The sequence below is a fragment of the Dipodomys spectabilis genome, unplaced genomic scaffold (genome assembly GCF_019054845.1).
Source record: "Dipodomys spectabilis isolate Male_0828 unplaced genomic scaffold, ASM1905484v1 ptg000583l, whole genome shotgun sequence".
Classification (NCBI taxonomy): Eukaryota; Metazoa; Chordata; class Mammalia; order Rodentia; family Heteromyidae; genus Dipodomys; species Dipodomys spectabilis.
In genome coordinates, this window is record NW_024871260.1 from 2,543,882 (window position 1) to 2,561,654 (window position 17,773).

Consider the following 17,773-nt stretch of genomic DNA (forward strand, 5'->3'; position numbering starts at 1 on the left):
TCCTGATGTCAGAAGAAAGTTGTTTCACACGTTTTCCTCTCCTGTGAAAGTCTTGAGTCTCAACCAAGAAGAGAAATTCATAGGCAACCCTATAACCATAGCAAAAGGTTGTCATCCATGTCAGCAAAGTTATACCTGTCACTATATTTAGTAAAATACACAATACCTTCACGAAATAGAGACAAAATAAGGAGAAGTTCACTAAACACAAGATGCTGTTGACACAAGTATGTCAATATAGATTGTATGTTTAAATTATGAATTTATGACTATAGTGAATGACCATAGGGATCAATGTCAGATCTTGGGAATGGCCTACATGCTTAGCTGCTCAAAGCTTCGTGTGTTCACCTTGACTTATTGGCCAATTGGTCCTACTAGGCCCTGAGTTCAGATCCCAGCAATACCAACAAGTGGGTTGTGGAGTAAGAAGCCAATTGTGAAACTGGTTTTCCTTTTCTCTGAATATCCTGGGTGATCCTGAGAATACTGGCATGATGGGGAATATTTCTACAAATCTTGATGCTCTGTGATAGGATGTCATCAATGTAATAAACGGAATGGGTATCATCATAGTACAATCAATGGTAAATAAATGAATAAAACAAAAAATTCAAGGGACAACCACACCAAACATGTATGGACTAAACATCTATAGGTAAGTATAAATCCTATCTTTACAATGTATATACATAGTATGTTTTCCAGGGCTGGGGCTTGAATTCAGGACTACTGAACAGGCCTGAATTTCTTATCTTCAAGTACAGTGATCTTCCCCTTCATCCACATTGTTTCAGATTTACCCAGATCCTGGGTTCAAATCCAATGCCTGGAAGAATAAATATCACGAATGGCAGGCCAGGGAGCTAATTTTTTTATTTTACTTTTCTCAGTACGGACTTGAAGTCAGGTTGTGGCAACTCTGCCTCAGCTTCAATCACCCTAGGCTGGGGTGCAGCCACTATACCTACATCTGCTTCTGGGATCCTAGACCCCCAGGTCTTGCAGGGAAAGCTATGCACAGAAAAAATGTGGACTTTTTATGTTTTCTTCCTTTGAACAGTGACCCTCATGGGTCTGAATGACACTGTTGCAAAGAGTACTTCACCTTGCATTGCTGAAAGCTGCCGGAATATCTGGGAAGTCATAGGCCCACGTGGTAACATAGGCCCCCTCCTAACACCAACCAATGGCAGGAGATTCTAAGAAAATGGTTCCCATCCATAGGAAGAAAAATGGAATGTTATCAATGTCAAGGTTCAATGAGTTGATCATGAATGATGCTCCTATAAACTTAGGCAGCATCATTTCAAGAGGCTAATTGATTTTATTTAATATTTATGAAGCATAAAAAGAATATTGTTACATACAGGAACACAATAATTTCAGGACAGTGATTGGTTTCATTAATAGTATAAGGATGAAAACAATAACATTAATTACATGGACGCATGATTAATACCCAGGAATTGATAGGAATGTAGTCTGTATAACTGAATAATATATAGACATCTCTAACACTCTATAAAAATACACATTTATTAGCATACTGCCATCTGCATGTCAATCTGTGCTTATTTTGCTAACACCTGGGGCTTGATCTCAGGTCTTGGGAACAGCCTGTCAGCTCAATTTGCCCCAGGATGGCGTACTGACACTCACCCATTCATGAATTGGGCCTTGTAGGCTTGTAGGCCGTGAGTTCAGATGCCAGCACTCCCCAAAAATGAATTGTGAAGTAAGAAGTTGATGGTGAGACATGTTTTCCTTTTCTGTGAAAGTCTTGGGTGTCAGGTATGAAGTGGCATACACATGCAGACCTATATCTTATGTAATCAATGTAATCAATGTTTTATGTGCTATAATAGTCAAAATAAATGGTCAATACATGAATGATACAAAAAATAAAATAACAGCACTGAATGCAATATGGAGTCAACATATGTATATAAATATAAATCATATATGTAAATTGTACATGAATAGGATGTTTTCTAGTGGTGGGGATCTATTTCAGGCCTAAAGAACAGACTTGAATTTCTTGACTTCAAGGAGGCCAGCTTCCCCTTCCCACACAGTGCAACAGAGTTACCAAGACCATAGGCTCCAATCCCAGTCCTGGCAGAAAAACGGCACCTTTATATTATGTAATAGTATAGTAATTCTTAGGTATTTCATTATGCCTCCATTTTATGAATGTGATTGTTTAAATGCTTCATAAAGCATTAATTAACACTGATTAGTGTCCTAAAACATAATTGCATATAATTTTATCCTAGAATCATTCAAGAAATGCTCTTTCAATCATGACATACATCATATACCATCAGTAATCATATGGAGAGGAATAAGTCTCTAAGGATCTCCTTCCATTTGGAGGTGGCAGGACCAGGATTCCAACTGTTGGCTACAGCTCCCACCACTTAAACCTAAGGATACGGAACTCACCAGTCTGTCCAAGAACATCAGTAAGACCAATGATTAGGCAGGCACCAGTGGTTCTCAACAGCATTCCTTGATACTTACAAGGCTGTGATGGGAGGATCATGGTCGAAGTCACCCTAGGCAGGAAAGTCTAACTTCAGTGCCAACAAAGCCAGAATCCCTGTGGCTTCATTGTGGAAGGCCAGCCTTGAGCCAAAGCAGCTCACAGACTGTGCCCATATCCTCAGTTCAAGGTCTGGGACTGGGAACAAACAGCCATACACAACCATCTGTGCAGCTATCCGGCTAAAGCAGGTCACCCTCTTGTCTCCAACTGAATTGGACATTGTTCCCTGGGAAAAGGGCTGGGGGAGCTGCTATCTTCTTGACTCCTCCCATACTGTTTGCATCACAGGATTCTGGCCACACCCCCATTCTTTCATTGTTCTTTATGACCAATGAGACACAAGAATGGTGGCCACGCCCACATTCCATGCTGCCTGGTAGCACCTGGATTCCCTCTGTTAGTTTACACCACTACCAGCAGTTGAGGAAGGTAGAGATGGCTGAGTGGTGAGAAGAGACTCAAAGTGACTGGAAAATAGAAGGAAATGGAGATGCCTGCCTACGCCCCAGCCCCTCCCTGCCTTCCCAAGGTTCAGAATTTCAAACAGGCAATAGCACCCTGCCAGGTCATGTAAAGCCCCAACCTGGTCTCTGAGCCTGGTTCTCTTCTCTGAGGCCATGTGTCTGCAATGCCACTGCCATCGCTGCTCCCCCCACCTGGAACAGCCTCAAGCAACTTCTCCCAGGAGCACATGTGAGTGGCTGCCCCAAAACCACCCCTACCCCAGGTCAGACACCCTTCTGGGGGCACCATGACCCCCTACTTTTGTCCTCTTGCTGGCTGTGAGGAGCCACCTTTCTGTCTTGGGCATTTCTGAAGCAGAGCCTCACTATATGCTCTGGCTGGGCTGCATCGAGTTCCTCCTATCTGTGACAGGTATGCTCCACCAGGCCTGGTATTCTGTAGTTGGGATGGTAGACATGTAGCAACATGTGTAGTCATTGATTTAGATGGATTATCCCAAACTTTTAGTCCATAGCAGTCGAATCTTTTTTTTTCTTTTTTTTAAAAAAATTGTAAAAATACTGTATAGAGGGGTTAAAATTACATGGGGACGATAATGAGTACATTTCTTATCAAGCATTGTAGCCTCCTCCTTTGTCTCCCCTTCCCATCCCATCCTCCCCTCTCCCCCCTACCCCATCCTCCACCTCCCCCTACCAAAGTGGTAAAGTTCATTTTCGACACACAAACTCTACGTCTCATTGTTGCAATGGGTCCACCTGTAATCCCTATTTAAACGATTTGTTTTTTCCCTTCCCCTCCATAAATTATAACATCAAATACAGTGAAAGCAGGGATTGTACCATGGGGGAGCGACATAAAAAGTAACAAAGAAATAATCTTATAAATGTACTAGAAACAATCGTATGAAAGAAAAAAAATTTGAATACATATCTTAGGGTTCATTTTCCTAACATGAACTTATCAGAACTTTTCTGCTTGACTCAGATATATACTAGTTATTGCAAATAAGGGAAACCATGGGACCTATGTTTCTTTGGGCCTGGCTTACTTCACTTAATATAATTTTTTCCAGGTCTTTCCATTTCCTAACAAATAGAACAATGTCATTCTTTCTGATGGAGGCATAGAATTGCATTGTGTATATATACCACATTTTGTTGATCCATTCATCTACCCAGGGGCATCTCGGTTGGTTCCATATCTTAGCTATGGTAAAAAAGGCTGCAAGAAACATAGTTGTGCTGGTAGCTTTAGTGTGGTCTTATTTGTGAACATTTGGGTAAGTGCCCAAAAGTGGGATTGCTGGATCATAGGGGAGCTCTATGTGGAGTCTTTTGAGGAACTTCCATACTGCTTTCGAAAGTGTTTGAACAAGTTTACACTCCCACAAACAATGCAGTAAGGTTCCCTTCTGTCCACATCCCCTCCAGAATCTGTTGTTATCAGAGTTCTTGATTATAGTCATTCTAACTGGGGTGAGGTGGTATGTCGATGTTGTTTTGATTTGCATTTCTTTTATGGCTAGAGAGGTTGAGCATTTCTTCATGTGTCTATCGGCCATCCTCTTCTCCTCTTCAGAGAAGTTTCTCTTTAAGTCTTTAGCCCACTTATTTATTGAGCAGTTGTTTCTTTGAAGATTTGTTGTTGGGGGATTTAATTTTTTGAGTTCCAGGTATATTTTAAATATGAGACCCTTGTCCGTTGTATGGTTAGTGAAGATTTTCTCCCAATCCATGGGCTTTATAATGATCTTATTAGCTATGTCCTTTGCCATTTGGAAGCTCTGCAATTTCATGCAATCCCATTTGTCCAACCTTTCTTTGATTTCTTGTGTTTCTGGGTCTCTATTAAGAAAATTTCAGACTGTGACAAGGAGACCTAAGAATTCTCCTATTCCCCTGTAATATTTTCATACTGTCTGCTTTGACTCTGAGTTCTTTGATCCATTTAGAATTGATTCTGGTGCAGGGTAATATATAAGGATCTAGCTTTAGTTTTCTACAAGTAGTTAACCAATTTTGCCAGCACCATTTACTGAAGAGGTTGTCTTTCTTCCATTCTATTTTGTTAGCTCCCTTATCGAATATTAAATGGTTATAGGTACGTAGGTTCATTTCTGGGTTTTTAATTCTATTCCATTGGTCCTGAGGTCTGTTTTTGTGCCAGTACCAAGCTGTTTTGATTACTATGGCTTTGTAGTAGAGTTTGAAATTTGGTATTGATTTTCCACCAGGACTGTTCTTTCTGTTGAGGATTGTTTTTGCTATTTGGGGTCTTTTATTTTGTCCCCTATGAATTATTGGATTGCCTCTTCTATTTCCTTGAAGAATGAGGTTGGGATATTGATAGGTATCGCATTGAATTTGTAGAGAGCCTTGGGAAGGATTGCCATTTTCACGATGCTGATCTTTCCAATCCAGGAGTATGGGAGTTTCTGCCACTTTCTAAGATCTCATTTGATTTATTTTTTCAGGTTTTTAAATTTTTCATCATAGAGGTCCTTCACTTCTTCGGTTAAGTTAATTCCTAGGCATTTTATTTTTTGTGGGACTATTACGAATGGAGATGCTTTCCTAATTTCAGCCACACTTTTCTCATTGTTGATATACAGAAAAGCCATTGCTTTTTGAGGGTTAATTTTATACCCTGATACTTTGTCAAAGTTTTGAATCAGCTTGAGTAATTTGGGAGTGGAATCTCTGGGATTCTTTAAATACAAGATCATGACATGTGCAAAGAGAGAGAGTTTTACTTCTTTCCCTATTTGGATTCCCTTTAGGTTTGCATCTTTTATTATTCCTGTAGCTAGGCATTCTAATACTAGATTGAAGAGAAGTGGAGAGAGTGAACATTCTATTCTCGTTCCTGAGTTAAGAGGAATTGGCTTTAGATTTTCACCATTAAGTATAATGCTGGCTGGAGATTTGTCATATATAGTCTTTATTGTATTGAAGAAAGTTCCATGGATTCCTAATTTTTCCAGATCCTTCATCATAAAGGGCTGTTGGATCTTGTCAAATGCTTTTTCTGCAACTATTGAGATAACCATGTGGCTCTAATCCTTACTCCTGTTGATATGATGAATTATATTAATTGATTTGCGCATATTGACCCAGGTTTGCATCCTTGAAATTAATCCTATTTGATCATGGTGTAGGATTTTTTGGATGAATTGTTGAAGTCGATTAGCCAAAATTTTGTTGAGAAGTTTTCTATCAATGTTTATCAAAGAAATGGGTCTCTAGGTATCATTCTGTGATGAGTCCTTGCCTGGTTTTGGGATGAGGGTTATTATGGCTTCACAGAATAAGTTCAGTAGTCAACTTTCTCTTTCAATTTCATTGAAGATTTGGAGGAGTATTGCTGTGAGCTCTGTTTTGAAGGCCTTATAGTATTCTGCTGTAAAGCCACCTGGTCCTGGGCTTTTCTTAGATGGGAGGTTTGTTACTGCTGTTTCTATTTCAATGCTTGATATGGGCCTGTTAAGATGGTTTAACTCATCTTGGTTTAGTTTCGGCATGTCAATATTTCCTAGGAAAAGGTTCATTTCTGCTAAGTTCTCAAACTTATTAGCGTAAAGTTTTGAGAAATATTTCCTTATAATGTTCTGAAACTCGGTTGATTCTGTGGTGATGTTTCCATTCTCATTTCTGAGTGTATTTATTTGTGTGTGTTCTCTTCTTTTTTTGATAAGATTTGCTAAGAGTCTGTCAATTTTGTTAATTTTTTGGAAGTAACAAATCTTTGTTTTGTTGCTTCTTTCTATGAATTTTTTTGGATTCTAATTCATTAACTTCTGATTTAATTTTAATTATTTCTTTCCATCTACTGGATTGGGGATTATCTTGCTGCTCTTTGTCAAGGAGACTCAGATGTCTCATTAAATGGTTGGTTTCAGATCTCTCCAATTTGTTGATGCTGGAACTCAGAGCTATAAACTTGCCCCTGAGTACTGCCTTTGCTGTGTCCCAAAGGAGCTGGTAATCTGTGTGTTCATGAACATTTGAATTTCCTTTCTAATCTCTTCCATGACCCAGCAGTATTCATCAGTATGTTGTTCAGCCTCCATGTGTTACAGGATTTTCTCTGGTGGCTTTTGGTGTTGAGTTTAATTTTATTCTCTTGTGGCCTGAGAGAATGCAAGGTATATCTTCAATGTTTCTGAATTTGGACAAGTTTGCTTTGTGGACTAAAATATGTTCTATTTTGGAAAATATTCCATGTGCTGCTGAGAAAAATGTGTATTTTGATGCTGCTGGGTGAAATATTCAGTAGATGTCTGTGAAATCTAGTTGATCTATGCAGTTTTTTAGATCTGCAGTTTGTCTGTTGAGTTTTTGCGGAGTTGATCTATATAGTGGGGATAGTGGTGTGTTAAATTCCCCAACAATTAATGTCTTTGTATCTCTGTGAGATTTGAGGGAAAGTACTGTATCTTGGATAAATTTGGGTCCTCCTGTGTTTGGCGAATAGATATTTAGAATTGTAATATTCTCCTGAAGGAGAGATCCCTTAATTAGTATGTAATGACCTTTATCTCTTCTCACGAATTTTAATTTGAAGTCTCTTATATCTGATATTAGGATTGCAATTCCCACCTGTTTATGGGGGCTGTTTGCTTGGTAGATTTTTTTCAGCCTTTCACATTCAAAATGTGTTTGTTTTTATGGGCAAGATGTGACTCCTGAAGGCAGCATATTGAAGAATCTTGCTTTTTAATCCAACTAGATAGTCTAAGTCGCTTAATTGGAGAGTTAAGTTGTTAATGTTGAGAGATAGGACTGAGAGGTATTTGGGAGTACCTGCTTTTTATCCACCTTCTTGGGGTCTGCGTCAACTGGGTTCTTCTTATGGGTCTTGGATTCTCAGTTTGGGTGCGATTTCTTGGCATTTATTGTTATCTCGTAAGTTTTCTATGTGTAGGACGTCTTTAAGAATGTTTTGTAGAGCTGGTTTGGTGGAGATATATTGTCTTAATATTTCTTTGCTATGGAAGGTTTGTATTTGACCTTCCGTAATGAAGGAGAGTTTAGCTGGGTACAGAATTTTGGTTGATAATTTTTTGTCTTTCGGGCATGGCATACATCATTCTAGGCTCTTCTTGCTTTGATTGTTTCCGCTGAGAAATCTGAGGTGATTCTAGTTGGTTTCCCTTTATAGGTGATTGATCTTTTCTCCTTGACAGCTTTAAGGATCTTTTCTTTGGTCTGAATTGATCCTGTTTGGATGATAATATTGGTCTGGTCTTTTTGGAGTTCTAAAAGCTTCTTGTATCTAAATAAGCTTTTCTTTTTGCATGTTTGGGAAGTTGTCTGCTAGGATCCTGTTAAACAAATTTCCTAGACTATTAACTTCTGCTTCTAGGTTCCCCTCTATACCCATTATCCTCAGATTAGGCCTTCTGATGGTGTCTTCCCAGTGTTGAATAGATCTCTCATCTTTCTTGGATTTGTCTTGGATGGTTGTATGTTCTTTCTCTATAATTTCTAGGCTGTCTTCAATCTCCGAGATTCGATCTTCTGCATGGCCTAACCTAATATCAAGACTTTATACTTTGTTTTAAATTTCTTTTTCTTCTAGGTGGTCAGCTTTGATGGCTTCAAATTCTTTGTTGGAGCATTGTTTTAGATCTGGTGTGAACTTCTTTACTTCCTTAAGTTGGTTGTCAGTGTTTATTCTCAAATTATTTAGTTGATTGGTTATTCCCACTCCTTCTGTTAGGTTCCATTCAGCATTCCCTTTGTGGTCTCTCTGACATCTTTCAGTTCTCTGTTTATGGATTCCATGAATGCCTTTAGTGATCATTTTGCATTCTCATCCCGCTCTCTCAATTCCTGTATTACTCTCTGATTAGCTTCTTCACGTTCACGCAGTTCCTGTATTTCTCTTTGAGTGTTCTCAGCCTGCTCACGACATTCCTTTATTTCTCTTTAGTGTTCTCAATCTGCTCATGCAATTTCTGTATCAATCTTTAAATAGCTTCCTTACGCTCATGATATTCTTGTATTAACCTTTGTTTTGCCTCCTCTCTCCCCCTATCACGCTCATTCAGAGTCCTTTGCAGGTTTTCAATCTTTCCATTTACCATAATTACAAGTAGTGTTTGTAGAGCTTTTTGGGACCTCTCCTCTGGATTATTGATTATCTTTTCTGACACCTGATTATCATGACTGGGAGTTGAGATACCCGGACTTGCCATTTTTCTTATGTTTTTCCAGGTAGCTCTGCCCATTTGTGATGAAAGTAACGCTGGTTTTGTGCTAGCACACTATTTTAAGGCAAGCATCAACCAAAGTCTGTAGTTGCACAGTCAAAAATCTGTAGATACGATCTAGTTCAACAGATATACCTATTCAACATCAAACAACTATGTATTAATGGGCTACAAACCACAAAGAAGAATTTGGCAAACAGAAATTATTATTTTTAGGGTGAGATATGGGTAAAAATAGGCATATAGGGATGTGGAAAGGCAGTGGGAGAGTTAAATTAACTAAATCCTAATCTCAAAGCAGGAAATAGGTTGGATAGAATGATAGTAGAGAGAGAGAAAATAAGAAGAAAGAGAAAGAAAAGGCAAGAGAAAATAGAAAAACAAAAATTAAAAATTAAGAAGTGCAACACTTAAAAATTATGCAAAATGAAAACGTAATACTTAGAGAAGAATGTGGATAGAATAAGAGAAGGGGAGGGATATAAAGGAGACGTGAAAAACTTAAAAATAAACATGCTTAAAATATTATATACGTATACAGAAGTAGTACCGCTATTAAGTAATTTAAGTCTAAGAGGTTTTAAATTGAGTAATAAATTTCTGGAGGAAGTGTGTACACAATGGGGCTAAGGTCTAGTAATCGACTATTGGCATATCTGAGGATGAGCAGAACAACAATTAAGTCACGCAAAGAAGAATGAAAAAAAGAAAAAGTGAAAAGAGTGAGAAGGAAAGAAAAAAGGATCAAATGATCAGTAAAGCTAAACAAAAAAAATTTTAAAAAGAAAAAAAAGTATACAAACATATCCCCTAAAATAAAAATTATGAAAGGAAGAAAAAAAATAAATAGAAAAAAATTAAAGTTAAAAATTAAAAAAAAAAACTTTTAGAAAATAATTTTATAAAAGGTACAAAAAAAAGAGCTCTTTGATTTATTTGGGGGGGATGGGAAGATCCTGTATCTCCCTTCTGTCCTTAACCTGTCTCTTGTTGGAGTCTCTGGTCTGCTTGTGATGTTTGATTTTCCTGTGGCTTGAATTGTTTCTTAAGTCAGTTTGAGCAGGCAAAAAAAAAAATCACAGCAGACGATTCTTGAACACAGGTGAAGCTCTGGGTAGGGTCGCAACCATTAGACCTCATTCTCCTCAGAGGAGTTGTGAGAGATCAAGGGATTTATACAGAGGGATCTCGGGAGCATGGCTAGGTACAGACGGAGCAGCCTTCAGATAAGGTTCTCGGCAATTCTGTGAGCAAATGTTAGGAAGGTAGCCTGAAAGGGCTCAGGTGGGGCCTGTTAATTGTGCAACAGATGTGGGATTATGAAACAAAACATTACTCTGTTTCATAATTACCCCATCCCCATGAGGAAGAGGATCCTTCACTGTGTTGAGTTTTGCAGCTGGTGAAACCAAGGCAGAGAGAAGCCACGTGACTTAGATATGACTTCAAATTCACAGGAAACTCTGCCTGACTTCGCTACAATGCTCCCTAGGACAATGGGTTCTATTCAATCCAGTCCTTGTGTTAGGAAGTTCACTTCTTGTCAGTCGTGGGGCTGGAACTCTAGGCATAGGCGATGTTCCTGAGAGCCTCAGCAAAAGGCTAGTGCTCTACCACTTGAGCCCAGAGCACTACTTCTGATTTTATGGTGGTTCTTTGGAGATAAGAGTCTCACAGACGTTCCTGCCTGGGTTGGTTATGAACGATGATCCTCACATCTCAGTATCCTGTGTAGTTAGGATTAGAATTCTGAGCCACTGGCACCAGACTTAATTGTAATTTTGACTTTTTTCTCTCTCGATCACAAGAACTGGTTGAATGCGAGGTGGAGGATGGGGCCCAGCGTCCCCATGTGGCTTGAACCCAAGGAGGCCCTCTCATTCTGGAGGTTGGCTGTGGGTCAGGAGCTGTCTCGCTCAGCTTGTTGAAACAGCTCCATGAGATAAGCCCCTCTGTTCCCTGGCTAGACCGTGAGAGTTCTTCATTGTCTATCCAGCCTTACTAGACTTATTGTATTGTATTGCTTTCTACATCATTTTCCTGCACCTGGCCAAAATTCTGATACGTAGTTACGAAATGAAAATGTATTGCCATCTTAAGAAAGTTATTTAGGGCTCTGGGAATATGGCTTCATGGTACGGTGTTTGCCTAGCATCCATGAAACCCTGGGTTCAATTCCTTAGTAACACATAAAAAAAAACACTGGAAGTGGTGTTGTGCCTCAAGTGATAGAGAGCTAGCATTGAGCAAGAAAAAAAATCTCAGGAAAATTCCCTACCCCTGAATTTAAGCCCTACGACTGGCAAAAAGAAAAAAAACAAATCAAAACAAAACAAAACAAAATTCAGTTAGTAAATGCAAAATAAATAACCCATACTTTGAATATATAATTGGTCCTTCCATACTGACACCTAACAACAGTCCCTAATTCATGTACTTTACTAATATGAGGATACTGTTTTGAAAAAATTTTGTTCATTAAGTCACCGCAATTAATGTCAGGAATGTGCTTAGATGTCAGGGATATTTTAATTCTGGAAATTCAACGATTTCAGGATTTGTGTCATCTCTGATAATCACAAAGAGAAGGGTAGGCTATGTGTGATTTTGAAATGTTTTTGGTCATTTAAGGCACCAAAAAGGCAGAGGCTAATTAATAGTTGTGACAGAAAATAAGGAATAACCCCAGATGGAAGGAATAAATGATAGTAATTAAGGTATAACAGAAACTGTTCTTGAGAACCATTTTTGGTTATTGTAGAACTAGTTGTCAACTAGGCTTTTCCTCATTGCCTTTAGCATTCTAAATCTCTTAGGCAAGCTCCTAATCTCTGTGTGATAAATGTATCTCTTTCTAAGCTATTCTTTCATTCCTTATCTCGTTTGCTTCCTAAAAATCTTATTATTTCTATATTTCCTATGACCATTTCCTGATAATAAATACACCTATACAGATAGCAGAGGATGCTAATGTAAGGGTCCCATAGCTAATCAGTCATTAATGTAACGAAATGGAAAAGGAGGACATATTTATTGCTACTTCAATTTTTCTGAAATGCTGCAATGTCATCATTTGGTTAAAATTTCCATTCTTTGTCTACACAGTGTCATTCAGTGCACATAAATGCAAGTATGAGCCAGGTGCTGGTGGTTTACTCCTGTAATCCTAGCTACTCAGGAGGTTGAGACCAGAGGATTGTGTTTCAAAACCAGCCTGGTCATGAAAGTCCATGAGACCCTAACCTTCAATTAACCACCAGAAATCAAGAGGTGGTGATGTAGCTAAGCACCCAGGATCAGAGTTCAAGCCCCACAACCAACAAAAAAGGTGAAATATGACTTTAAGTTTCCCCAAAAGGTACGACAAGATCAATAATCTTCCCAAGCAAAAGAAAATAATTCCAAAATGATTCAGTGCACCTACTTTTGCTGAGTTATGTTATGGATTCTATGCTGGATATATTCTCCAAAAACAAATCTTAAACTAGGGATACAGGTGGACCCATTGAAATAATGAGATGTACAAGTCGTTATGTCGAAAAATGAACTTTACAACGTTGGTGGGGGGGGAGGATCAAGTGTGGGGACGGGGTATATGGGAAGAAATGGGAAGAGGGAACAAAGAGAAGGCAACAATGATTGATAAGAAATGCACTCATTATCTTGCCCATGTAATTGTAACTCATCTGTACGGTATGCTCACACTAATAAAGAAAGAAAAAATTGTCAAATATTAGCTTTATAATAAACTTCATCTAATATTTCTTTTTGAAAAGAGAAGTCTATACAGGTAATGTCACTTGGCTTTCTTACTATCTTAGTTTAAAGCCAAACCAGTTATTAGAGTCTGTCAAACTCTTATCTGTAATTACACAGCAAAAATCCAGAAGTGGAGTTTTAGTTCAACAGTAGAGTACTAGCTTTGGGGGTAAGTGGACAGGAAAGAAAATTGTTGATGGACAGGGTCCAGCCCTTGGATTCAAGCCCAGAACCAACACAAGCTAAACAAAACAGCAAACCAAAAACCAGATATTTCATTGGGACCCTCCTTAAAGGAGTACTGGTATGAAAAGTGGCTCCTTTTGCTGATCATACACACTAGATGCTTTTTTCCAATCCTTATTGCTCTGGAGAACTCAGGACCAAAATAAAGGAATTGATAATTGAATCCTGCAACAAAAGAATCATCTCAGGGGTGAAATATCCATCCATAAAACACTTTTAAACCAACATGTCTTTGTTTCTTTGCAGTAGAATTTTTTTTGGGGGGGAGGTCCAGTCGTGGGCCTGAACTCTGGGCCTGGGCACTTTACCTTAGCTCTTCAACTCAAGGCTAGCGATCTACCACTTGAGCCACAGCATCACTTCTGGCTTATTTTTGCTTATGTGGTGCTGAGGAATCTAACCTAGGGCCTCAGGCATGCAAGGCAAGTGCTCTACCACTGAGCCACCTTCCCAGCCCCTGCAGTAGATTATATTTAAAACAACGTGATTTTCTTTTGTTCTAAGCTGGCCTTCAAATGGCACATTATATCTTTTTGTAGTACTCTCAACTAGAAGTTTGCAGAAAAATTATATATGAGTAAAAACACACTAGAAAAAGTCAGGGACAGAGTTTCCTTCAAGCCTTTGGATTCTCTTCTTTTACAGTAAAAAGGAAAGCACAAGTTAACTTTAACTTTGTCCATCTTCTATGTTCCATTCCTCTCCTGGGATCAGTTTCCACATCCAGTAACAGTTACTTTCAGGAACAATCTATGGTGCTGCTTGAGGTATAATGAATGCTTTCTGGCTTCACCGAAATAACACAAGGACACCTTTGGACCTGTGTTAACATGTGTTTCAGAGGCAACTTAGTAAAGAGAAAATATTAAATTTATATTTCTTATAAATACATTATCCATGAGTATATTGAGTTCAAAATTTGTAAATTCTCTGTAAATTAAGGGGAATTTTAAAGGGGAGAAGGTTCTCAGATCATTTTTTTTTGTGAGTGTATATGCTGCACATTATTTCCCAAGTGTGCATGAATTTGTTAACTCATGTTAACTATAGCAATAATTAGAGAAAGAGAAATTCTGTGTTTAAGTATAAGGGTAAAATACACTACAGAAGACTCTAAAAATAAGACCACGTTGACCTTTTCCACTTGACTCATACATATACTAGATATTGCAAATAAGGGAAACCATGGGACCTATCTTTCTTTGGGCCGGGCTTACTTCACTTAATATAATTTTTTCCAAGCCTTTCCATTTCCTAATAAATGGGGCAATGTCATTCTTTCTGATGGAGGCATAGAATTCCATTGTGTATATATACCACATTTTCTTGATCCATTCATCTACTGAGGGGCATCTGGGTTGGTTCCATATCTTAGCTATGGTAAATAATGCTGCAATAAACATTGTTGTGCTGGTAGCTTTGTATGTCCCTCCCCCACAGTATAACCCCTGCTTTCACTATATTTGATGTCAGTATAACTTGTGGAGGAGATGGGGAAAAACCAGTTGTTTAAGGATACAGGTGGACCTGTTGCAACAATAAGAAGTACAAGTTGTCATGTCCAAAACGAGCTTTACAACGTCGGTGGGGGGGGAGAGGGAGGGAAGCAGAAGGATAGGGATTGGGGGGAGGGGGGAGGCTGGGAAGGGAGGTGAAGGGTAAACCAAAGAAGGAGGCTGCAATGCTTGGTAATAAATGTACGCATTATCCTGCCCATGTAATTGTAACCCCTCTGTACAGTATGTTCACAAATAAATTAAATTAAAAAAAAAGACCACGTTGAAACAATAAAGCCAAGTCCATTATGTAGATTTATGAAAGTGATATAGAGAAAGCATTACTCCTACGTGGAACACGAAGTATGAGGCCACTCCCTTTCTAAATCATGCTTGCTAATGACACAACTTTGTAGAAAGTAGAATGGAAGAACAATTCTGTTTCAAATGCAAGTCAGATATAACAGCATGGACTTAATTGGAAAAAAAAGTTCATCTTGAGAGAGCAGGGATTATACTAGCCATGAACTGGTGGATAAGATCACATATTTTTCTTTCCTTTACTTATATATTTTTTGTTGGTGGTGGTCTTGGCTCTTGAACTCGGGGTCTGGGCACTGTCCCTCTGCTACTCAGCTCAAGGCTAATGCTCTACCACTTGAGCCACAATGCCGCTTCCAGTTTTCTTGCAGCATATTGGAGAAAAGTGTCTCAGGGACTTTCCTACCTGGGTTGGCTTTGAACCCCAATCCTCAGATCTCACCACCACCCAGCTTAGGATCACATTTCTAACAATGTACACTCAGCATATGTAATTTGTTTGTTCATCTATCTTTATATGAATTCTTGAGTTAAAAATCTGGGCTACAGTTTAGACTTTACACTCAAAAAATGTTTGTAGTTTAAAAGTTGATTCTACTGGATAAATTAAACTTAAGAATGTAAAGGAGTCTGGGAAGTTCAGTTTGCATCCAGCCTGGGCAGAACAGTGTTTGAGACACTATCAATAATTAACCAGTCCAAAGCTGGATTGGAAGAATGACTCAGGTGATGGAATAACAGTCATGAGCAAAAATGATGAATAAGAGCTTGAGGCTTTTGCATACATACATATAAACATACACATACACACAGAGGCACTTATATGAGCCTCTGAAGCAACTCTCAGAGTATGTAGAAAAGTTAGAAAACAATAGAAAAGATGTCCTGAGTAAAACTAGAATCAAGTGATAATTTTTGAAATGAGAAAATCCTCAAGTGAACTTTCTTCAAAAAAGTTTGAGAATATTACATAGGTAAAGACCAGAGATAGTAAGAGATTCAAGTAATCAATATCAAAGGGATTGGATCTATGAAGGAATGAATCAGAGACCCGGCAGATGCATTGAAAATGTTCATACCCTGTGTCAAATGTTAGAACATCTTTGAAAATAGTACATGAACAGTCTGAGAAATCCAGTGGATAATATCACTGGAGAAGTTCAGAACTGCTAATCTGTATCTAGATTAAATAAACCAAGAAGGGGCTGGGAATGTGGCTCAGTGGTAGAGAGCTTGGCTTGCATTCATGAAGCCCTGGATTTGATTCCTCAGCACCACATAAGCAAAAAGAAAAAAGCCAGAAGTGGCTCTGTTGCTTAAGTGATAGAGCGCAAGCTTTGAGGTGAAGAGCTGAGGGACAGCACCCAGGCCTAGAGTTCAGGCCCCATTACCGGACCAAAAAATAAACAAACAAACAAACAAATAAATAAAACAAGAAACTATGGTGGGGCAATGTGATACAAGGCTAGAATTCTAGCACTCAGTCTGACAGAAGATTAGAGACTGCAATTACAACTGATACCTTCCCTGGTCCAGGTAGTATAATTTTGTCTTAATAAAACAAACCAAACAAGAAATGAATACAATGTTGGAAGTTTGGGCTAATTTCTTCATTATGGTTTGAAAAGCCAAGTTTTCTATTGAAATGCAACTGGTATATAATCCTCAGTTGTGTTTTAAATGCAATCTTAATTACAGAACATTCCTAGATGCAAAATAGTTCATATTTCCCATCCAAAATTTGAAAAAGTAAGTAATCATCTTTCTGTTAGATTCGAAGGAAAGGATGAAGGATTACAAATGCTTAATCCTGGAGGAATAGCAAAGTTCATCTAATGTAGGTCTTTATAGATCTTGCTAAATTAGAGTTTAGGCTTCAAAAAATATTTTGGTTTCATTTGTAATTTCATATTCTATAGGATACTACATTTTTTTTTTTAGGTAGAGGGTTTAATTAACAAATTTACAAATGATTCTTGCATTCTATTTGCCCAGTATATTGTTTGAAGAGAGTTATAATTAGAACTCAGTTAATAGATAATTCTAACTGTTCATGTAGAAAATGGTAATATGAATAATGTAGACCGAGTTGCCAACAAATTGATGATATTAATTTATAAATTTAGAAAAAGCAATTTCTTGAGGCTTTAATGTAACATGGTATGAAGAGAATAATTGTGTGACATCTTCTTTCTTCTACCTGTATGTAACACAGGAAGCAATTTCCTTAATTACGTGCCTCTGTATACAGTGAGAAAAATGCTAGGTTTGGGTTTTTTTTTTATTTTTGTTTTTGTTTTATTGCTTTGTCATAGGGCTTGAACTCTGGACCTGGACACTGTCTCTGAGCCTGTTAAGCTCAAGGCTTGTGCCCTACCACTTCAACCTCAGTACCACTTGTGTCTGGCTTTTTCTGAGAAGTTTATTGGAGATAAGAATCTAGGGAACCTTCCTGCCTGGGTGGGCTTTGAACTGTAATCTTCCGATCTTAGCATCCTGAATATCTATGATAGTTAAAAAAGTATAAATATAAATAATATTTGCAAGAATACCAGTGGAGGAAAAATGATGCAACCCAGGTTATTGTGGTGTTCTTTCCATAACATGGAGGGCATCACATTAGCAGAGGTGTAGTATTTTTCCCAATAGAGATAAGCTATTTGTGATGTGAATTAAGGGAATTTTGAAGTGCATCCTACAAGTTGAAAACTGTTGGTC